A 24833-nucleotide genomic window follows, 5' to 3' on the forward strand; every position below is an offset into this window, starting at 1 on the left:
AAAAAACGCAAGCCACGATTGCACCGAACCTATAAAACCCTTAACAAATACAAAAGATTCCTTTCACAATAGTACTCGTATATGCCAAATTTCGTGAAGACACCTTGGCAAATAAAAGTTTTCCATCCAACGATGTGAGTTTGATCGGTCAGTTTGTATGACGATGACATAGTGGTCAGATTTGACAAATGAGCAGCTTCTTAGCGAAATATCACATCGATAATTCAAAAACTGAAGGACAGACTAACATGGCTAAATCGACTCATCTCATCATGCTAATCATTTATATGTACTATATACTTTATAGGGTCTCTTATGTTGCCTTATGAGTCTTACAAACTAACTGGTAAATTTAATATACTCTATTCAGCTTATAGAATCCCGCAATTAGAATTACACAGAGGATTCTACTAATTGATTAATTCTTAACGAAGCCCAGTTTTGTTCATAAAAAAAAGCATCAAGTGTAAACTACAAAAGTCTCTCAAAGCAGCTTTATTTTTATGTAGTGTGGTTAAAACTAAGTTTGTACGTTTATTATACTTTCTAGAACTATCACTATTTTAATTTTAATTTTAATTATGTAATTCCACAGACTTAAAAAACATTACAGACTTGCCACTAGGTATAAAAATATATTTATCTAAGATATTATGAAGAACCCTACAAAATTAGTACCTGTCCTCAAACTGAAAGCAATTACAAGACAATGTTTCGTTATTGATCCCAAAATATTCACATATTTAAGACAATTTTTGAAAAAAAAACAACTTCTTTAATTTAATATTTAATTTTTTTAAACCTTTATTTTACTATATTTTGCTTTTTCCTTCTCTTTCATTGTCTACTTCACCGCATTACCATCAATTTCCATTGTGAATACACCCGTTAGTAGTTAAAGCGCAGTCATAGTTGATTAAATGTGAGTCCTTAAGCAGACAACTTGCATTCACTTACTATTTTCTGGGCAAAACGCACAAGCCAACAAACTAATAAAGTAGTACCCGTATATTTAGAATGAGTTTCATTAAATTTGACAGTTGAGTTGACTTTTATTTATTATTGCACGATTACTTCTTTGTTTATTCGCATTTTTCACATCATATTTCTTCTTCTTTTTTCGTAAATTTATTAACGAGCCCTTCGCATTTCTTTTCAGAGAACCTCGTTCTTACGTATGCAATAAGGGCTGGGATTATACCCACGTTCAAGATGCTTAATAAAAGGTAATTTGATTTTGTTCAAGGCATCAATTTCTATAAAAGCTATAATGATAAATATAGAAAATATGGGAACATCTACTTTCTAAGTTACCGTTTATTTATGCTAAAATCAATTACTTACATTTTTGATTACGCTTTTTCTTATGAGGCTTAAGTAGCTCTGGAACAAAGTTCACTGAAACATCCTTAAGAACCGAAACATTCTTATTTAAGAATTGGACTAATTTCCAATATTTTCTCCACATATTATATCATTTTCACCATGTTGGGATCCTTAAGTACCGTTCATCTTTTCATTTGAGTATCATTATGCTTAGTTTAGGCTTATTTTACTTAGAAAAAACTAACAATAAATCTCTATACTATAGCCAAGGGTTTATTTAATTTCATTTGATCTCTCAACTAGTCTAACAAATAAATAACCGTTCCAAATCTTAATATCTTCAATATATGTTAGTTATGATTGTCTAACGCTTGGACAAACCTAAAAAGTTTTTATTTCGGAACAAAGCATTTTCGATGCCAAAATATACATAGCAATCCTCACTCTGAATAGGGTATATTAAGTTTGATACGAAGTTTGTTACACCAAGAAATAAATGTCATAGACCATATAAAATTATATATAAATGATCAAGCTGAGTCACTTTAGCCATGTTATTTTGTCCGTTTATCCGCCCGTCTGTATATACGGGAACCCATCTCTCACATTTTCATATATCAACCTGAAATTTCCCACACTTCCTTTTCTCTCCGAGAAGCTGCTCATTTGCCGGCAACACCGACATCGAATGACAATACTATAAGGCTATAAAAACTGAACGATCTGAATTAAGTGCTTGTATGGAAAACAACTTTTTTTATTTGACGAGAAATCTTCAAAAAATCTAGCTTGGAATATTTTCTCTGTTCTGAAGAAATTATACCTATCAGATCACTGTAACATATAACTAAACAAACTGAAGGAACTGAATCAAGGGCTTCTATGGAAAACTTTTTCAATTGACAAGATATATTTACGAAATTTGGCAACCGCTACAATCTTCAAATAATTTTTTGAATCGGTTCAAGTTCTTGTAAGGAATATTTTCTATTTGCGAAGGGTATCATAGTTTCGAATCAACTAAAATTAACGACTTTTCTTGATTTTTTCAATCATCTTTAATGCATTTTTCCGCCCGAATTAAACTCTCTCTTACTCTATTTTGTTTATCTTCTTTTTGTGTGAGCATAATGCTCGGTCAGTAGCAAATCAAATTAGTCGCTGTGTGAATAGAAATGTCATTTGTTGTGAACTCATAAAACCAGAAAAAGTACATGTTGAAAATGTATATAAAAAGTACAAATTAACTATGATGTAATAAGTTAAGGAAGTAAGGACTAACCTTAAATATGACGATACCACCAGCTTCTCTTAAGCTTTGAAAAAAGAAATAGAAATGTATAATATTGTCATCACGGTGACTCTTCACATTTAGCGCACTTGGAAATATTCATATTAAATTGCATAAAAGGAAAACAGCTGCTGGAAGTTTTATTGAGTAAAATTGCTAATAAATTTTTAAGTGCAATTCCAGACAAATCAGAAATATGAAACTTGAGGTACTATAATGATTGACGGAGTCTAAAAGTAGACGTAGCCACATTATTTTTGTAACATATACTTTGTTGTGGCAAATGTTCAATGTAAGCTATGCGGTGTGTTCAAAAACCTATTTTAAAATTAAAATTTCACGGTTTCAGCGAGTCCAGGTAACAATGTTATTTTATTATGTTGAAGTACATGCCCCTGAAGTCTCTTTATTACAATAAAAATTTCAGCTGCATTCACTGCTTACGAGTACTATGTCTGTAGTATGTAACCGCTATGGTTAGATAAGCTTTTATGGGCTTCGCGATTTTTATTTGTTAAAATATATGGATCATTGAATTGGTCCGTGAATTCTTGACCAAAGACAATACTATAACGATGTCCCAGCCTCCATATTCGCCAAACATGGCTCCGGGCGAAGTTTTTCTATTTAAAAAGAAACAGTGATGAAGGGTCGTTTTACAAGTTAGATCAAAAATTGATTTTGGTATGATAACAAGCAAAATTGCCACATTTTTGACGAAGAGCAACCTGAAGAGGTTCAATAGCTGCTATTTCATTCAGAAAAAAGAACAGTTTTGTGTGGTTTGTGGGCCGGTGGAATCATCGGTCCATATTTCTTCAAAAATGATGCCGATGAGAACATAACTGTCAATGACGACCGTTAACGCACCATAATAACCGACTATTTGATGACTGAAATTGAAGCTTGTGATCTCAGTAACATTTTTCTTTCAACAAGGCGATACCACTTCGCACACATTGCTTCAATCAACGGGTTTTCTGAGAGAATACTTCGGTGAGTAGATAATTTCACGTTTTAGGCCATTCAATTAGCCACAGATCGTATGATACACACTGTTAGACTTTATTATGTAAATATGGATATGTATAGTCTAAAGCCAGTGCGGCAATCCCGCGTCGATTCAAACCTTGGAGCAAAACATCGCGCGTGTCATTCGCCAGTTATCAGTCGAAATGCTCGAACGAGTCATCGGAAATTGGACTCAACGGATGGATCATCTGACAAATAGCCAAGGTCATTATATGAAAGAGATAATCTTAAAAAAAACAATGCCAAAGAATCTTCTTTCCAATGATATTAAGCATTTCCCATAAAATTTGAAGTTTCTGTGTTATTTCTTAAAAAAAAGTAGAGAAACTGGAAATGGATCAGCTCTTATATTTTATTTGCTACATTTATGGCTCAGGTGAAATAATAAAATAAAGATGTTAACAATTTCTAAAAACATTTGGTGAAATTTGAGAACTCTTCGACGTATCAAAATTGTTTATTTCTTCTTTATTTGTCATTTCATAACCTCAAGGCATCTACACATATCATTCGGAACTGTTCGCCCAATTTAAATATTTAGCTACTGGCTCCGTCTGGGTGGATAGCGAAGTCCAACAATCATACATATAAGCCAAATAATGCTATCAGCTCTTTGAACTGTTATAGTATCATCATTCCAATTTCTCATATATGTACTATATATCAAGTTTGTCCTAACAAAATCAAAAAAAAAACACTTCGATGTCTTCAAACTTTTAAACAAAGTTACATTATAATATTAAGAAAACTTCAAATTTTTATTAAAAATACGACAAATACATAATATCTTAATGTAAATTTTTTTGAGTACATCATGAGCAGTTCAAAAATTCTCAAATCGCCTTTGAACCTATCATTTTTGCAACAATTTTCACCAACTGCGTAATTACCGTTATATTTCCAGCTATATAAAAGATGCTTTTTATCACTTCTTAAGGCAAATAATATCAAAAATAATCATGCTATTATATTAAGGAGTATCTTTTATAGGAAACTCATATACAAAATAAAAACTCTGTCACTAAAACGCAACAATGAGACCATTTTGGGCAGTTAAAAAGTCGCGCTGCTGTATCCAAATTCCCATTACCCTCAGCGCCCAAGAAATAATAAAACAAAACAACAAAAGCAAAAAGCAAAAGCAATGAACTAAAAACAATATAAACGAAAATCATTTAATGGCCTTTTAGCAAATGGCAACAAAAGCAAGATTTTGTGCTTAATTTTGCGCGTATCCACCAACGTCAACATAGTTTAGTTCAGCGGTGCTGCAGCTGAGCTGCCATATACTGAGAGAAAATGTTTGAAAGTCCAATAAAATTTAAAATAAAGTCATTTGATGCACACAATTTCATCATTTCTAGTCACTATGGTGAAGTGGTTTGAGCAAGTCTCAAGTCTCGTGGGACTGAGAAATTCATACACTTTTAAAACACTTTAAATGTTCCAATACTGCTATGTAATAATCTCTATTAGTGAGTGTGAGTGTTAGCATAATATCACCCATGTCCCATGTTTCAAAAAATAGATTTCACTGGTACTAAACATGCCAACAATAGACCTCTTCGCTGTAAACTGCGCAGCAAAATCAATGGGAGAACTACTGGCTGCAAGAGGCTTTACATGTAAAACCATAGGGCATAACTCGGTGTATAAGGGCGGTTGGGCAAACACCGCCTACATGATTCCACTTTTCAGCTGGGAAAGAAGATTCAAAGTTAATATACAAAAAGATGGCTGGCGTAAAGGTATGTTAGCTACGCGCAACATTCTAAATATCTATGTGGATGGCTCGAAAATGGTCGGTGGAGTTGGTGCGGGAATACGAGTATACTGTCCAGAGTTAGACATAATGCAGCATTTTAAGTTGCCGAATCTCTGCAGTATATTTGAAGCTGAGGTCTTTGCTATTACGAAAGTCGCAGGGCTGGCCTGTAATGTACCCGCAAGCAATTCTAGAGTCAACATCTACGTAGACAGCCAAGCAGCAATCAAGACATTAACTTGGTCTTGGGAAGTAGGGTTGGAATGGGAAGTGTTGCCAGAAGTAAGCAAGTTCACTTTTACTGTGTGTGGACAAGATTGCCAAGAATAGTGTTCGGCTAACATCCAAAAAACGTAATCAACATTGGGAAACACATACATTGTCTATACGACGATTTCGAAGAGACTGTAGGAACATGATGGACATAATAACTGGTCACAGTCTAGTGGCGATACCCGCCAGCAGGATGGGACTGACAGATGGAGAAAACTGCAGGAAATATCTAGAGCAAGGCACCAAGGAAACAATGGAGCAACTCTTGTAAACTTGTCCTGCATTGGCAAGATACGCGTAAGCATCTGGGGTTCCCACGCTCCGATTCACTGGAGGTGGTATGTATAGTGAAGCCGCAGAGTCTGTTAAAATTCGCGCAAGTACAGGCATTCTAAAGGATGACTACTCCTTTTGGACCTAGCAACTGAAATCCATCTGTTATCGCGAAAGATCAAATCTGGACTGTGCGTGACTTATTGGCCTCTCAGATTAACTTAACCGATACAAGTCATCTTGCTAACATATGTGATGAAAGCATAACCTCAGAAATAATAAAAAACAAGAAATTCTGAAATATTCTTTATAATAATAAAATAAACCAACTAAAAGCTTAAACTCAAAAATTTCTTCACAGTGTAGTTAGGCACCGAAGCACACGCCACTATGACGGCTTTCACTTCTTAAAATGCCATAAATTTCACTCAGTGTTGCATAAAAGTCGCATTTTACATTTACATTTTGTACATTTTGTATTGCCATTTAAATTTTTGAAATGTAACGAATAAACGTCCACCAAAAAGCGGTAACTGCAAACAAGAAGCGCCCCAACGAACAGCAGTTTGGTTGAGTGTTGGCGTTCGGACAAACTTTGCCTTTGTTAATGTGCATGAAAATTCGCATCACAAACTTTGCTCAGCCATTCTAGCGGCGAAAGCCCCCATTTGGGTTTCGTCCTGCCAGTCTGCGCCACAACAGCTGCTTAGCATCGCCACGCGTAGCATTGCCAAAAATACATTTTATTGTATTTTTACATTATTACAGGTGAGTTTGTTGTCTTGCTGTGCTTTTACGACTCAACCGTCGTGTAATCGTTGGCGACTAGCAGCTGCCATGACACTCAAATGGACCCATACTCATTCGATCTGACATTGAACGTGATGCTTCTGCACACGCTATTGCTAAAGCTCCGAAGCAATCGTTTAAGGTAACATTGTTTCAGTGCTTTTATTAGCGTTTTGTGAAAATGATTGTTTCTGTTGGTTGTGATTTTTTTTTGAAATTTCCACACGTTTTTCGGTGTCCAATGCTTTTTATAGTTTTGCTTCGAAAGTATTTTTGCGCCTACTAAAAAGTCCATTTTGCGCTTTAGGCATTTCATTCGCTCAACGTTTGAGTATTTTTATGCTTATTGGCGGCGGCTCAGCTGTTAAATTTTGTCGAAGAAAAGCTATAAAAAACATTAATTTTTGTTTTCACTTTCGATTTCTCGCATTCAAGCGTAGTCTTCTTGAGTGGCCGCTCATACCCTTTAGCTTTAAATGTACTTCAACTCTACGCTCGATTGCCCAACCTGCCTTGGTGTCCGCTTATGAGATGCCTGTATCCTTTTTCTTTAACATTCTTCAGCATTAGCGCTGTTCATTTTCATTCGTCAGTTAAATACGAGGGGTGCCTTGCTCAGTACTCGCTCGTAGCTGTACAAATGTACATACATACGTAAGTTTAGACACACAGCATCACAAAGCAGCAAATCGAGTTTGCAAATAAATGAAATTACTTTTCGGTCTAATGACCATCATCTGCTGATTTTATTATGTTTTTCTTACAGAAGTTTCCTTGCGTTAGATATCCTGTAATTTTGTTGTTGCTCATCTTGTACAAGTTTGTGTATTGTAAATTGTCAATTGCATTGGGTGAAAAATCTGTATACAAACATATGCAGTTTTTGATCATCATATGAAGTGTAAAAAAATCCGAAATGAATTGATAACTACAGAGAATACATAATAAATATTTTAAATAAATTGGTGTAACTAACCTTTTCGGTGTTAGGTTGAAGAAATCTGTATCTAACTGGAAAAGATTTGCCAAAATTTGTTAACTTAACACATTAAGATTTCTCAGTTCCAGAATCGTTAAATATTTAATTTTACCCTGAGTGGGTTATATGGTATTAAATTTGTCATGAAGTTTGTAATACTCAGAAGAAAACGCTAGAGACGTATACATATAGAAAATTATCATCTGAGTCGATTTAGTTATGTCCCTCTGTATGCCTATCCGTATATACGAGTATGCGAACTTATCCCCAGTTGCACAACTCTTTTTCTCCCCAAGACCCTAACCATTTGTCAGGCCTACGATATCAATAGAAGAGTTTGCCACGCAAACTGCAATTTCAGGAACTCAAGAAACTGAATGGAAAACTTTCTTTTTTGACAAGATACCTTCGTGCAATTTGACATAGATTATTATCCAGGATAATACTATAATCTTTGCATAAATTTTTCACCTCGCACCATTATAGCATATAGCCACCATACAAACTGAGCAAAATCGATATAAAGATATTTTTATAACCTGTTATGCTATCCCCGTCAGAGTTTCCATATTTTATCAAATTTATTCGTTGGTTGGAGTGATGCAAGTTAGCATTTTATGATAAATTTCATCTAGACGGTGCCTCTATTGCTCTGAATGTATCCGCCATTGCAAAACTGCTGCTTTATTTTTGCAGACTTAGAATATGACCATTAGATAAGAGATGGGCGAATACTAGAATGGAACTATTTTCATACCAACAAGAGTAAAGGGACTTTGAATGAAATAAAACACTCAAATTTGGTCAAAATGAGTTCCTTATTATGTTTTTGCCATGCAGAAAGTTTCATGTCATTTATGACTTGAACCAAACGTCGGCCAAATGGCCACTGCAGCTCCGTTTGTTTAACTTCGCTTGTGTTCGCCAATTTTCGATGACCAGGTGAAGCATTTCGGCTGGAATTTCTGCTATAGCATAGTGCGCTGAATGTTCTCCTCGAGCATTACTGTTTGATTGGCAAACCTTTGATTTAACATATCCCCCGAGAAAACACTCTAAAGGCGTTAAATAACAGGATCAGGAAACCTATTTAACTGGACCATTTCTCGAAATCAAAGAGTCGCCAAAATTTCCACATTAAATGGTGCACTGTTAGAAGCAGAGATCATTCGCATCGAATTCAAAAACTATAGGAAAAAAATCAAACAAACCATCAAACGGTCCACTTTTGGAGATGCTATTGCGTTCCCTGAACGACACGAGGATTTGACGCAATTCAAAAGCCACAATTTTTTTCGTTCCCGAACATAAACCTGGTAATCTGAGATCAGATGTTATACAAAATAATCCATTATTTTTACAACTTATGGCTTTAGTAATCTGTATCACGCCATGCGATCTTCTCAGAAAGGTTTTTGACTACTTGGCTCAGTTTTTTTGAGCACATAGCAGTGATAAAGTATTGTTTATGGTTCTGACACTATAACAACCAACTACAAGCAATTTTGGTTTCCTCAATTATTTATGGAATAAAAGTTCATTCCCATATATTCATTTCACTAATCGAAACATCAAACGGAAACGATTGCCAACCAGAACTTATTTCGAACCTGTCCTACCACCAATTCAGCCAGTACTTGAGCACTATTTTTCTAGCAGTATATCGCCAGACCACACATTTCGATAATGACTCTTCAGAAGCCTAAGGAGCTTGGTTGGAAGATTATGCTGCATCCACTAATAATATGCGGACCTTTTTCTATGCATACGGAATGATTTTCTTGGTGTAAAATTCGCCTAAAAAAAGGTAGTGAAAATCGATTTCGCCACTTTTTCCGAATGAGTACAGAGTTTTTATGAAAATTGTTTTATGAAATAATTTCTTATTAGGTTAGGTTAGGCTAGGTTAATCTGGTAGGCCAATACGCCACGCATAGATCAGTTTTGGTCCTTTGCGATACCACATGGATTTCAACTGCTAGGTCCAAAAGGAATAATCATCCTTTGAGATGCCTGCGCTTGACGCAAATTTTAACAGACTCTGCGGCCTCACTATCGATACATTCTCCAGTGTATCATACGTGGGAAACAAAGATGCTTACAGCGTAGTATTTCCAATGCGGGATAAGTGCACAAAAGATGCTCTATTTTTCCCCTGATGTCCATCTCTAGACATTTTCTGCAGTCTTCTTGATCTGTCAGCCCCTTCCTTCACGCGTGTATCACCACCAGTTAGCATTCCCATCATGTTCCTACAGACTGGCTTTGGCATCGTCCATTTTAAAGCCATCCGTATAGATGTTTAGAGTGTTGCACATAGCTAACATACCTTTACGCCAGCCATCTTTTTCTATATTTACTTTGAACCTTCTTTCCTAGTTGAAAAGTGGGGTCCTGTTATCGGTGTTTGCATACCGAGATATACCCGATTTTGATGCACAATTTTCAGCGAAGAGGTCAATAGGTGGCAGGTTTAGTACCAGTTCAAGAGCCGCCATTGGAGTTTTTCTTAATAATGGGAACTATGCAGCGATCATCTGAACCATTTCCATTACCTTCCGGCAGGTGGATTTCCGTCCGCCTATTCACCATGCTACAGCTGCTGCGTACAGCAGAATTGGTCAAGCAATAGCTGTGTAGCACCAGTGCATGAAAGAGGAGAGAGCCCTCAGGTTGTGCCGAACATCTGTCTATTTCTTATTACTAGATCTTATATTTCAATATCGCAGAAGTGTATAAATAAGCTTGATAGCATTATTTTCAATTATTCAATATACTGAAAGCATACCATATTATAAGCATATTTATAAATTATTTCATAATGCCCTTAGATACCAGGCTTAAGCATTAAGAAATATCTGACTATATCATTGCAAAAGCTATTACACCCAAGACTTTATCAGCTGATTTTTGCACACGTGGAGGTTCTGTCGTTTAGCGAGTTACTCCTCCACTCTTTTTTCCAAACCGCTTAACTTTAAAAAATGTTTTATTGAATTCGTGGCATAATAAAACGCTTTCTAAAGCACAATAATATTCTGAAAGATATTAAAATTCATGCTTTCAAATAAATTGTATATTACAATTGTCTATGAATATGTTATAGTCAATAAGCTTGTATGCCGTAATTTGTGGTCGCCTAACCGCCCACAGAGCCAAATGAAATTGTAGTATTATTAATATGTTGTTAATATTCTAGAAAAGCATGGAATTCGTGAGGCTATGTGCGACAGTGCCAACTAAGCAAAAATGCGTTGCAATCTAAATAAATGCAAATATTTTGATTTATGCCAATAAAACGTGGCACAGAGCGGCATGACACCGAAATATATCTACAGCTAACAATTTATATAATAAAATATTGCATAGTTGCATAGTTTCATATGTATAAACGTATATAACTGCATAACTGTCCGTTTATTTTATTCAATTTTCGCGAATATTTGATTTAATACTGCTGGTATTTCAAAAATAGATAAATAACTAGTTTCAAATGCAACTGTCTATTTGTTTGTGTAAAATATTAGTATACACGAATAGCAAACTATAATTTGCCATCAATAGTCATGCGATTTTAGACTCAGTAATAATACATTGTCTAACTCGTGCAAATAGTATATTTGGCTTAGAGATCAGAGTTACACGCATCGGCGAAAGTTCACATTTAATTAGAGTATTTACATTTCGATGCCATTTAATGGGCTCATAAATGTGAAATACAAGAGATTTGCCTATATTCCTATAGATATTACATAAATATACAATTTTATATTTATTGCTGATATTATGTGGAAATTCGAGAGTAGTCCGTGCAAATATGCCTATAAATATGCAAAACAAGCAAAATGAGTAAGAGGGAAGCTTCAAAATTGAGTGTACATTTGAACGTTTTCAAAAGAAAATATATATTTCAATAAACGGTATTAACGGGATAATTTGTAACTGTAATGACGAGTCAATGGTTATCGTGTTAATTAGCAACATGTATTGAAATAAGTGAAAGCAGCAGGTCAATTCGTAGAAAAAGGCTCATTAGTGAATTTCACGGAATTCATCAAATTAAAATTAAAAAACAGATGTTTACTATAAGCTTGTGTTAGAAATCTAATAAAAGACATACAATTTCATATTTTTCTTTTCATTTCGAAGCAAGAAATTTCAAATTCTAATCAAGGATTAAGCCAATCTAGAGCTGACAAAAATTCTATAACTTAGACAGTTGATTCCGGGTGTAAGAAAAAAATAATCGAATGTTTCTTCTTCCGGTCTTTTATTGTAATTATTTCGTCCCTTTCAGATTTATTTCAGTGAATAATTAATTTTTCCACAATTCTCCCAATTCAATATTGTTTTTGAAAGTAAATGTGAAATTCAAGCTAACTCTTTCCGAAAAATTCGAAGTAACTAAATACGACATAGCTGCACATTTCAAGTTAGTTCACAGATGTAATAGATATGTCAAAGATTTTCAAAATGCATTAGAAAAACTCAAAAATTTATTTTCGGACTACGAGCGCTGTCTCACGTGGGCTATTAACTCTTTTAAACGGGGACCCTACGGCATTATAACTGCACAGCTTTAGCACGCAACAAAGGTATCATGCAGTATCTACGCAAACTGCGTTAGATGGAGTCACATTTAGGCGGCTTGGATGCAGGTAAGGGGGTGTGCGTCCAAAAGATCGGTAAAAGCTCTCATATCACTATTAAGGACTTAAGGTCTATTATTTTTTTAGTATTAGGTTTTTCTGATTTCAGTTGAAAATCAATTAGGAGTAGAATTCCAATAGACGGGCTATTAAGCGCTCAGCATGCGTACTGCAAAGGCAGGTCAGTTGATATTGCCTTGCACGGCAGTGTTATGACAGGAGGGAGCCCTTATACACAAAGACTGTGCTATGGGTACTTTTCTCGATATCAAGAGACTTTCAAGAACGTACGGTCTGTGACACTTAATAGAGCTTTAAATATATTAGAGTTTGAACGGTTGTGGCGGAGTAGGGAAGGGCACGGGGACTTAGTGAAGTATGTAGGTGCACCTCACAAGGTGGGATCCGTTCCCACTTACTCTGAATCCGAGTAGTGTACGGCCTCTTAAAGGAACTTAAGGAACGAGGCTGCCAAGTAATTGCCTAAGCAGACTTTGTATCTTTTTTGGTAATATGAAAATTCCTGACAAACATTTACGATTTAAGCCAAGGATATCTAAATATATGTAGCTACATTAGAAATGTAGTTTGCAGAGCTAGTTTTTCTTTGTAGAAGACTAAACTGGCTTCGAGCTCGTCGACTACGCGCTCACAGCTATTCAAAGAGTGCATGACTTCATTAGAAATAGCAACTAGTTTCTTCCATATTATACATGTATGGGAGCCTGGTCACAACCGAATCACCGAAAAATGTACAACTGTATAAATGAGCTTGCTAGGGAGGCCACCCTCACCCCAATTTCATCTGATTGGAACAAAGTCAGTTTTCCGATGTCTGGTTGTGTTCTGGCACTCGACCCTTTGATCTCCACTGAGCTTAGCAAGCGCTTGTTATCAACCGTAACTTGTGCGACTAGCGATTCTGTCTGATGCTCTTTGCCAAAACTGTATGGAAGAAGGCGAGGTGGAATCATCTTGTCACTTCTTGCCCAGCTTTGGTCAGACTGAGACTGAAATATCTCGGTAGACATATCTTAAACGAACCTAGCGAAGTGGCTTAGATTGACCGAAACCGCCTTAATAAACTTGTGGAGAGCTCAAAACGCTTAGTTGATTTATGAGGATCTAGTGATCCACTTTTTAGAAGTTTATAGGTAACACAAAGGACGAATATATGTTCAAATGAGATCTATCGGTTGCGGATCAACCCGACGACCTAACCGAACGTAACTTTGGCATATATAAAGCTGTGATAAAAACTGTTTGACAAAAAACCAGTTCTAGTAATGAAAACCTTTTTGACAAGATATCTTCATGAAATGTGGCATCGATTATTGCGCAAGAAAACGGTATAATCTCCGAAGAATTTGCTTAGATCGGTCTACTATAGCATATAGCTGCAATATGAACTAACCATTCCAAATTAAGATAACATATCTTCTTATATCCTCATTTGCTTTAAAAAATTATCGTTTGAAGAGTATTGTAGCTTCGGTGTAATTCTTTCTTAGTTAAAAACTGATTAAATTTTGTATTTTTTTTAATGATGAGTATATTATAAAGAATACTTATGCCTGATTCCTTTCTTCCTTTATAATTTGTAATAGTACTTTGAGCTTGAAAAAATCTTCGCTCCTATCCTCACTTGCTGACATCTTACTTTACATTTTATTTGCAAACTTGAAAATCCAAAACTTCCGCGTAAATCTACACTTATGTGTATGAATATGTCACTCATACGCGCCGCAATCCACATTAACAGAGCAATTGCATTAAACTACTTATACACATTTTCTCCACTAACTCCACTTCATTGCCACAAGCTTGCCAAGCAATGTTAATTCAATTGATTTCGTGATTTATCGAAGCGGAGTTTATCCTGACACTGAAGCCGCATCGCAGTCAAACGTAATTAAATTTTTGTGTTGCACTTCAAATGCCAGTCCATACAACCGCATTCGCCACATTCACCCACATGTACGTGCACTAGCTGCCTGCTAAGTGCTCGTCTTCAGTACGGAATTCCGTAACTACCAACTATCGACAACTAAATACATAAGTTACAACAGCAGCAACAACAACAAGAAACCAATGTTACCACAATTAACTAACATTTCGTGTAGCTAACTGAACTTAATGCCACAAACACACACAGGCACACGCACTCGCAGCAAGTGCCAGCAGTTATCAACAAGCAAACAACAAAACGGGCGCAAAGCATACGAATAACGGTTGTGGACTGTGCTTTTAAGCGCTTAAGCTGCGAGAGTGTACTTGTAAGCAGCGACTGTTATTATTTAATCTTGTGTTGCTCGTTGGTTTTCGCTGTGTTTTTAGCTAACTTCATTAAGTGGCAAGCAAAAATCTCCACAACGCTTACATAATTATTCACCTATGATTTAGAAAATCTATACAATTATACTTGATTTTGATTTAGGTGTGGCAGCGTGCGTGTAATGATTGCATTATTTCATAAACTTAATCCATTTTGTATATTTTAGTTCACCAATGACTCTTGAGATTGCACATTTACTGAAATGTATTAGTTAAAACGTATAAAAAGCGATAAATATTGCACAATAATTGCAAAAAAAAATGTTATGTTGATTGCTACAAATGTACAAAATGGTTAACAAATACTTTCATTATTACTATTATGTATATCAAGTGATACCCTCAATATCCTCATACGATGTTAATTTGTGTTCATACCTAGGACAATTATTGTTAGTATTTAACCAAATTTATTAAATATTTTTCTCTTCTGGTTCTATTTTTTTTTTAACTAAGTATACGATCAAAGTAATTCTCATAAAAAATTACACTGTAACTTGTGCTTCGGATACTAATGATCCAAGGAGAGTTGAAGAGGGAAGCGAGACGCATTTGCGAACAAAAAAAAAGAGAGGCCGAAATGCGTGAATACGAAGAGCTAGACAAGCTGGCCGATAGGGGTAATGCCCGAATATTCAAGGCTTCATTACCGGAGCATACTCTTATAGAACCAGGAGTGATCTAGAAACTGATGCGCATAATGAAATTATTTAAGGAACACTTCTCCAGCCTGCTGGATGGCAATGAAATCATAACACCAGGAGGTGGTAAACCCAACTCTTCAATCTATTAAGATAGAGCGAACGTTTCTTTGCCCGAACATAAAAAAGTTTGAAGAACAACAAAGCGGCGGGACCGATGGATTGCCGGCCGAAGTAATCAACAACGGCGGCGAAGAACTAATAAGGAGCATGCATCAGCTTCTTAGTAGAATATGGTCTGACGAAAGCATACCCGGCGATTGGAGTTAAGGTGTGCTTTGCCCTATCCACAAAAAAGGAGAACCTAACAATTTGCGCCAAGTACCGTGGGATAAGCCTTCTCTACATCGCATATGAGGATCTATCGAGTGTACTGTGTGAAAGCTTAAAGCAACCGTATCTAGTTATGTTGTGGGAAGTATTAGGAGTTAAGTTTTATAAAGACTTCAAATTCAATTTACAAAAAGAGCAAATTTTCTGTTTTCGTTATCAAAACAAAGCAACTAAGTCAGAACTCTTAGCAGACACTTTCCACAGATTTCTAAGCCGCAGAAATTTGGTCTTACTACAGAAAAACAACATTTCTCTAATCAAAACTGAATACTATAAATTCTAATGATTTTCATTGACTAATGACATTCTCTTCTAGCTGCAAATGTCGAATCCTTTATTCAAAATTTCTGAAGCATTAAAATTCTCATTTTGAAATTCCTTTCATTTCTCTCTCTCATTACATTGAATTTAGAATGGAAATTCAATTAGTTTATTATTTAATGCCTTTTAGCAATTCGTTGCATTGCATTTAAACTTCGAAAGCGTAGAAAGAAAACGGTTACCTTGACTTGCCACTTGCCCAAATGCACTTGCAACATTAATGGCAGTTGCACGTAAATTGGTTAACATTTTTTACATATGCTCAATTAGTGGTAATTCGCGGCTGTAATTGACTGGCGGCAATCAAAGGTATATGCGAGCAAATTTACACTCCTACACCGTGCATACATGATGAAAGTATGCTTTAAGGGACGAAAGTGCTGATGTGAGTGTGTGTGAGGAGCGCTTTCGCATTTACGAAACTGTGAAAATAGCTTTTCACTTGATGGCGGGTTAAAAGCTTTATGTGGTCGCTGTGGTGTTACGAAATGTTGCTTTTAAAGTGAATATACATACAAATACATTTCATATATATGTATACGTATGCACACTATTACAGTAAATATATTTTTTTTGTTTTTGGTGGAGAAAGGCACTTAAATACGCAATGAGCTTTCAAGTCGCGCTTGAGTTAATTAATGCATTGCAGACGTAATGTAGCAAAGGAAGAAATAGTGTAATTAATTTAAAATGAGCTTTGGCAGCTTGAAATATTTAATTAAGAAATTAAAAAAAAAAAAACAAAATCAGAAAATATTTTTCGTCTAATAAAAGTACCTACCAATCTGGTACGTTGATGGAAAAATAAGTGAATAAAATCTCGCACGACCCAGATATTTAAAAACACAAATGTAAAATAGTTTTGAGGTAATACGAGGGTTGCCTTTTATATTTCGGGCTTTGAAAACCAAAAGCAAATATTAATCATCGAAAATCGCTGTATTGTTTTTCAAATATTCTTCAGTAAAATATATACACTTTTCATAAGTTTGAACCAATTATCGAAGCACTCTGATTGAGGTGTCTCCAGAGCATGCGTACTGAACATATCAAGCGTCATTACAGTTGTCGAAAAACGTTGAACTCTTAGTTTATTTTTTAAGAATGGCAATAAAAAGAAGTGATTCACTGCCAAGTCAGGACTATACGGCGGATGATTCATCAAATCAATGTGTTGAGTGGTTAAAAATGCAGTTGTTTTAGTCGACGTGTGAGAGCTCGCATTGTCATTGTGAAGAGTGATCTTCGGTGGTTATGTTTCCTGAATTCTTGAAAGACAACTGGCAAAAGGATAGTTGTGTACCACTCAGAATGTACTTATCAGCGTTGTTCTGGTGGCATGGTTGTGACATGCTTGGAATTGCTTCCTGCGAGGATTCGGTTAATCTGTCGACTGTTTTTTTTACTTTCGGCGTAATCCGCATAAATCTACGTTTCATCACCGTATTTCGAAACCCCGCTATCATAGGCCACAAATCAGTTTACGGACAACATCATTAGTTTCCGGAACAACGGATTTTGGACGACCGACCTTCACAAATTCCGACTTGGAGTGGTCTGCGACCTCAATTGAATTTACGATGCCATCGCTAAACACTGGTCCTTAATGAAGCTTTATCGGCTAAAATTAAATTAAGTGCATCGATGCACTATTGCTGAGTTATTCCATGGCGAAAGTTGTAAAAAATAATCCCTCGAAAATATTTGCAATTCAATTCCATTTTTTGTCGTAGATGAATTTTTAAGTTACTATAAAAATGCCAAATTTTACGATAAGGTTTTGCAATGCCAGATAACAATACTAGGCTTGCCTAATCTCGAAATATATGTAAAAAGCAACCAACGTTTTAAAAGTTCAAAGTTTAAAATCATTCATTATGATTTCCATCGAAAAAATTTGTTAAATGCCGTCCCAGACTAGAAGTTTTTACTGATTGAAAAAATTAAATCAGCCAAAAAGGCTTTTTAAGGGACATACCAGCATTCGTGCGCAAAGAGCGTTAGCAACAAAACCGATCAAAGAAAATGCTTTCCATTCCGAGCCACGAAAAATTATTTATAGTTTGATTTTAAGCAAAATCGGTAATGCGAAAATTCAGCAAAGGCTGTCACGAGTCATCACTTGTCCGAAGGCTTTTGTCATCGAATTTAACTCGACATTCCAGGCAGCATTCCAGACAACATTCCAGAAAGAGTTACATATTCTTCGTACAATGATAATTCGGAGCGTTGTGTAACTTTACAAATTCCAGGCGTTTTTCGGCAACCTTGGCTCCACCTGGTTTTAGAAGTTCATACTTAGTACAAAATGCCCTTCAGATCGTCAGCACTCAGTTTTATCTTTGATTTGACTGTATTTCCTGTTTTCATATATGATTTTATGTATTTAGGGTTTCCATAATAAATCCATTTTTCATCAACAATCACAAACCGATGCAAAAACGACTTCATTTTGCGTTAGCGTTCAAGCAGAATTTCTGAAATTTAAAATGGTCTTTCAATCATATGTCATCTAATTGTCTTACTCTTAAATGCATCCTTGCTTTTAAACATTTTGAAATTGCTATTTGAGTCACTCCCATAGGATGTCCTTGTGTTTAACGAGGATCTTCATCGCTTAATGCTTCCAGTTCCTCATTTTCAAACTTTTTTTTCATTATCCAGAAAAATTCATAGGTAAAATTGTAGAGTTCACAACGTTCGCAATAATGTTTTGTTGAAACTGTGTTGTAGTTGTTTTTTTTACCATTATTGTACCTTTTATCTCAATAAAAATATCAAAATATCTAACTTACTTACTTACTTACGTGCTTTATTATGACCAACTTTCATCAAATACAACTACAAAGCTGGCACCAAACTATTAAATTAACCTCAGAACCACTTGGTTACTCCTCTCATTCTTTGGGTGTTCTTTCTTATTTATCTAACTTCATACTAACTTTTATACTAGACGGTCGAAATTGCAGCAAAGCAGAAAGTTGTCATAATACTTGACTGGCATTCCGAAGTTGTTTTCGTTATTATGCAGAAGAATTCGTGTTTTGACAGCTTTCATCTGCGACAATCAGCGACCTGTGAAATTCCAGCTTGTAGGGAGAGCAAAATGCCATAGGAAAGGCACGATTTCGACTTCTTATATACTCATTTACTTCCTACTGAATATTTGGGTGCTTAATTACATTATTTGGGCATGAAAATAGGAAAGCAAATCTAAGATGACATATTTTCGTGCGAAAACTTTCTTTGGCATATTTACACTAATATGTATTATTAACTATACATAATCTACTGTTATTAATGATTTAATTAACGTTTATAGTCATATAGTACATATATGTTATATAAATATGTATATTAGGGTGTGTCATTCTGAGGCAACCTTCTCTTCAACTGAAAAACAGGCTCAAAATTTTCGAAATGTGTAAAAAAAAGTCACTTAAAAGATGATCTCTTAATATTAATATTAAGAGGTGCCTATTTCAAATTTTCTGTTTTCCATATAAATAACATGGAAAAAAATCATTTTTTGTGGTGGTTATTGTGCGGAGGTTATTATATGTGCACGCGATGGCTACCAGTAGGGATGGTAAACTCGATTCCGATTCTACTCGAGAATCGAGTTTTCTCGTAAAATAATCGATTTTTCAAATGTCAAGAATCGATTCTTAATCGACTTCGACTCCTGAATGGAAGTTGGCATTGAACTAGGTTGTCTAGGTTTTTCACAATACTCGAAAACATTTTCAAGAATTTTTGCGATTTGAAGCTGGTATTGAGGTCATGATGGGCGTAAAGATAAATTCACAGCAGGATTGCAAATAATGCATTAAAAAAGCAATTCAATTAACACTTATATTAATTTTTTTTTGTTTTGTAATCTCAAAAACGTTTATCAAACATTATTTTATATGTTTTAATTCCAAATACCAGATTGAAAAAAAAAAACACTAATGGCAAATACGGGATTAACAAAAAGTATTTTTAATTTTAAAAATTAAAAAAAAAAATATTAAAAACAATATTTGTAATTTTAAAAATTTTTTCTAATTTTTTTCAAAAAAGCGTTGTGGAAAGCAAAATAATTCTAAACATATTATTAATATGTAAAGTTTTTAGAATTTTATTTTTTTTTACGTTGAGTACTTTGCGTCCTACCACTATTAAATAAAACTCCCACAGAGCCATCAACTTCAATACCTTACTGCACTGGTTGGAAAAGTTACACTTTCAAACAATTTATATTTTTTTATACCGACTTTGGGATTAAAACTAAATTTCCAATTTTTACTATTAAATTAAGAAATGCATATTTCATTTTTTAATTCTGCACATTTGGGAAATCAGAACTATAAATTGAAAATATGTATCGGGCATGCGATTTTTTTATTGCGGAGGCTTTAGACTAAAAAATTTTATTCTCAAATCGAAAATTTAATAACAAATTTACATACTCCATATCAAAATAAAACTAGTCATTTAAAACTATTCCCAACATCCGCAAATCGGAACTAAAAATCTAAATTGTAAGCCAAAATTTTTTAAGCAAAAATGCGCTGCCCTGATGTATTACATAACTTATTGGAAAATGTAACTTTTAACATTTTTTGCTTTGGAATTTCCATTAAAAAAAAATACTGAGTGCAATGGTGATAATTAGTTCTAATGTAAAGTGCTAAACAAAATTAATTGCATTTCATTGAGTTTGCCCTGCATCAAGTACACGCTATAGAGGCGAAAAACCAATTTCTACCAACCACTACCAATAAATTACTTTGCACAACGTGCCGTGTGCCTTTATTTAACTATTTATTCATTATTTACTATATACTTCAATGATTTCGCATTGACAAAGCCTTAGTTTAAATAAAGTAAAGGGCTTTTTTTCAAAACGAAGTTCTTAAAAAAAGTGACCACTTCTCAGGCTTCGCCAATGTCCACACTGCTGTCCAATTAACTGAGCATTTTCTGCGCATAAATCAATTACTTTTCAAGCGGCGCCATTGAAAGGTCCGCAAAGCTGTAAACTACGACACCGCGTTCAAAAGGACACTACCCAACACTACCGCGCACCGCTCACTATTTACCCACTCACTTCCCTAACAAAGCGCGCTGTTTCCTCTCAATGTTGCAGCTTGGCCAAGCAAAGTTGGTGCGAAAAGCGTAAGCGCGTAAAAATTTAAAGGAGGCAAAAGAATAAATACGCTAAACAAATGGAATAAAAGCACAAAGTAAAATACAGCAATTTATCGCTAACAGCGCAAAATTGTCGCAGCAATTCACGCAATTGTTGCGACGCGTCGCGTACAGAACGGACACGGCCCGCCATTGGCGACAGCGCCATTAATACTCGTAAACGCAATGAAAAGCGGCAAATGAATTAAAACTACTGAAAGCCCAGAAAATAGGGAAGTGCGAAAAGTTGAACGACAACAACAGCATCTTCTCTTTTCCTTTTTTTCTTCGCTTTTTGTGCCTTTATGCTACAAAGCTTTGCTTCCTTTTCGTTCTTACAGTTTGATCAGTTCGTTTTTTACAAAATTGCAGCAAGTTGATTGCATAGAATTTGCCACAGTCTTCTACTGCTGGCCGTGCTGCATCCATAATAAGGCAACAAAGTGACACTTTCGGTCTGCAAGTGCACAACTAACGGTGATACGCTTATTTATTGCATTATTTCTTTACTTTTAATCAGCAACTACTCAAAGACTGGCATTACAATAGCCAAAGGCTGAATCTATTTCCTGTTCTGTTCTTTTTTTCTTTAGGCATTCATTTTGTTATATTGTAAACCTTTCTTTGAGTTACCAGATGCATACATATATACAACTGACGTATAAGTAAATTTATAAACGAATCAAATTATGAATGTTTTACTTATAACTCTAAGTAAAAGCCTTTCAAAATGCTTAATTAGAGAACGGCAGAAACAGAAACTATGTGATTTTTTGCTTTATTCAGTAATTCCACTAGGACGTAGATTAATCAAATTAAGGCATTTGTGTGTATGTGACGTATTACAGAGAGCAATTTTTATTATAAGCTCTGAAGTACTCCGTACTAAACATGGTTTAAGGGTGTACAGCGGATACATAGACGCAGACGTTCAAAAATTGCTGCAAAAATATCTGGGAGAAATAGTATGAATCTTCGATTTTAGAATCGTTTACTTTATATCGACATATACCACAAAATTTAGAATATATGTATGTCTGTAATTGGAAATAATCATTTCTTTGCTTTACGAGGAAGAATTTGAATAATATTGAAACCAATTGGTTACGTCGAAACCAATCTCTGACGAATGAGGTCACGTTAGAATATAATAAGTGTTTTCAACCATTCGGACGACATAACTTCTCCAGCATAGCCGCTGTCTCTTTATTCTCTAAACTATGTCAATGTCGTCGTATATCTCTTGTCATGGTCCATGCCTCTGCACCATACAGCGGGGATGATGAGTGACTTGTGGTCTTTGTTCGTCGAGAAAGAACTTTATTTCTCAATTGCCTCCTCAATCTGAAGTAGCATCTTTTTACAAAAGTTATTCTGCGTTGGATTTCGAGGCTGATATTGTTGTTGGTGTTAATACTGATTCCAAGATAGACGAAATTATTTATGACTTCGAAGTTATGGCTGTAAATACCTGGGAACAAAGTCGCGACGACGGTTTGTTTGATGTCGGCAGATATTTCGTCTTGCCCTCGTTCAAAACTACACCTATTTTCATCGGTTCTTTATCCAACATTAGCGTACGCCGGCAGTTGTACACTCTTGTAGAAGATCGTACCTTCCCTATTTAGCTTTGCAGCAGATTGAAGAAGTTGCACGATAGGAAGTCGCCTTGTCCGAAACCTCGTTTGATATCGAATGGCTCGGGGAGGTATTCCCGTTCCTGACGAGTCAACGTCAGTTTGCACAGACTTATTACAGTTCAGGCGTACCAATATAAAAGTAATTGCCAACGACGTTATGTATAACGATTATAGCAATCTAACAATTTTTTAAACCATTTACGTTTAATATTAGAGTAAAAGCTCTTTTCACGGGTCTTTTACAAGATTTGGCGCATGATGAATATCTGGTCAGTTGTTGATTTTCTAGGGCCTAAAGCCGATGCTGAATAGGCTTATCCCACGATAGTTGGCGCAGATTGTAGGGTCTTAAGCTTACGACAGGCGAAATAAGAGATAAGGTGAAATCTCATGAGATAAATATCCGATCGCTGTTAAGCTTATATATTGTAAATATGTTTCGAAAGTTAGGGCTAACTATAAAGCACAGGAGCTCAATTTTAGTGAAATTTTTTATTGTTTCCACAAAATTTCAGATTTATAAAGGGAAATAATACCAAAAATTCACGCAATCGGTTCATTTCCTACCCATTCCACGTATACTGAACTTACTGATTTATGTATTGCCAGTTGATTTTAAATAGGATATCGCGAAAAAGTTTGGCTCACAGATTTGAGTAATAACAAACTCTAAAAATATTAGCCACTCCTTAAATTTATAAAGTTACAATAACGGTAAATAGCCGACATAAGTTTTTACATTTTTACACAGAGACCAGGGTATAACATATTCAATTTCCAATAAGTATGTAACGTCCCAAAGGCAGCGACAGAGACCCCATATGTGACGAGCTGAGTTTATTTAGCCATGTCTATTTGCATCTGTCTATATATACGCAAACTTTCCTTCAGATTTTGATATATCACTATGAAATTTTGCTCAATTGTCGGAACCGTCGATATCGAACCAATCTAGCGTATAGCATACCATACAAAAACTCTTGGTATTCGACTAATCAACTATCCAGATTAACGCCTGGGGCATTATTCGGATTGCAGTATCCAGAGAATCGTAAATCGTCCACTATTTGATTAATCTTTCGTTGTCGACTATAGGATTAGTTCGTACCCGGAAATTGTAAATAAAATGCAAAATATTTATTTAGTCATGAGTATTTATTTTGTCGCCTTTAAAGTAATCCCTACCAGATATAACACACTTATGCCAACGATTTTTCCAGTCCTCGAAACACTTTTCATAAGCACCTTTTGGAATGACTGCAGGCGCTTTCCGCGAGTTTTCTTTCTTCGATTGTTATTGAAATGTTTGCATGAAAAACTTATAAACCTTTGTTTCATCGTCAGTTTTAATGCTCTCTATGAATGTGTGATCGGAATTCCCACGATCAAGCATACCCAAAGAAAAAAGAAAACCAGCAAGATATTTTAAGCTCTCTTGTCATCTCTAAAACACTTATCTGGCGATTTTCAAGCACCACATCCTTCAATTTTTTAATATTTTCATCAGTTGAAGAGGTCGATGGTCTCCAGAATGAGGAATTTTTTCGACGATCTCCTGACCGTCTTTGAAAACTTTGTACCACTCATAGGCTTGTGTTTTTGATAAAACCGAATCACCGTAAGCCTTTCCGCAATGATTCCGCACATGAAATTTGGTTGCAAATACAAAATTTAAGACAAATTCTTTGTTCGATAAATTCGATTCTGTAAACAAACTGGTTGACAGATCATGCTCATATTTAGCATAGTAATTAAGGACAGCCTTACCAACATAGAAAAAAAAAGAAATTTTTTTGAAATGTTTTTTACTCGGGAAATTTATTTACAAATTCTGTGCGCTTTTTTGTTACAATGTATATATAGGCACATTTGCAAAAGTCTATAATGAAATTATTTTAACAAACAAAAAATATTTCTAAATACCTGTACGTTATTTTCGCATAGAAAACATG

General features: G+C 35.2%; 1 protein-coding gene across 1 annotated transcript in view; it reads left to right on the forward strand.

Moving 5' to 3' along the window:
- Positions 1 to 1182: 1182 nt before the first annotated feature.
- LOC120772502 (gamma-1-syntrophin) overlaps positions 1183 to 24833 on the forward strand; it is a 134337-nt gene continuing 110686 nt past the window's right edge. Inside the window, exon 1 of the mRNA XM_040101149.1 lies at positions 1183 to 1226. The gene's annotated coding sequence lies outside the window, so the exon portion shown is untranslated. The remainder of the gene's footprint in view (positions 1227 to 24833) is intronic.

Source organism: Bactrocera tryoni, chromosome 3 (genome assembly GCF_016617805.1).
Source record: "Bactrocera tryoni isolate S06 chromosome 3, CSIRO_BtryS06_freeze2, whole genome shotgun sequence".
NCBI lineage: Eukaryota > Metazoa > Arthropoda > Insecta > Diptera > Tephritidae > Bactrocera > Bactrocera tryoni.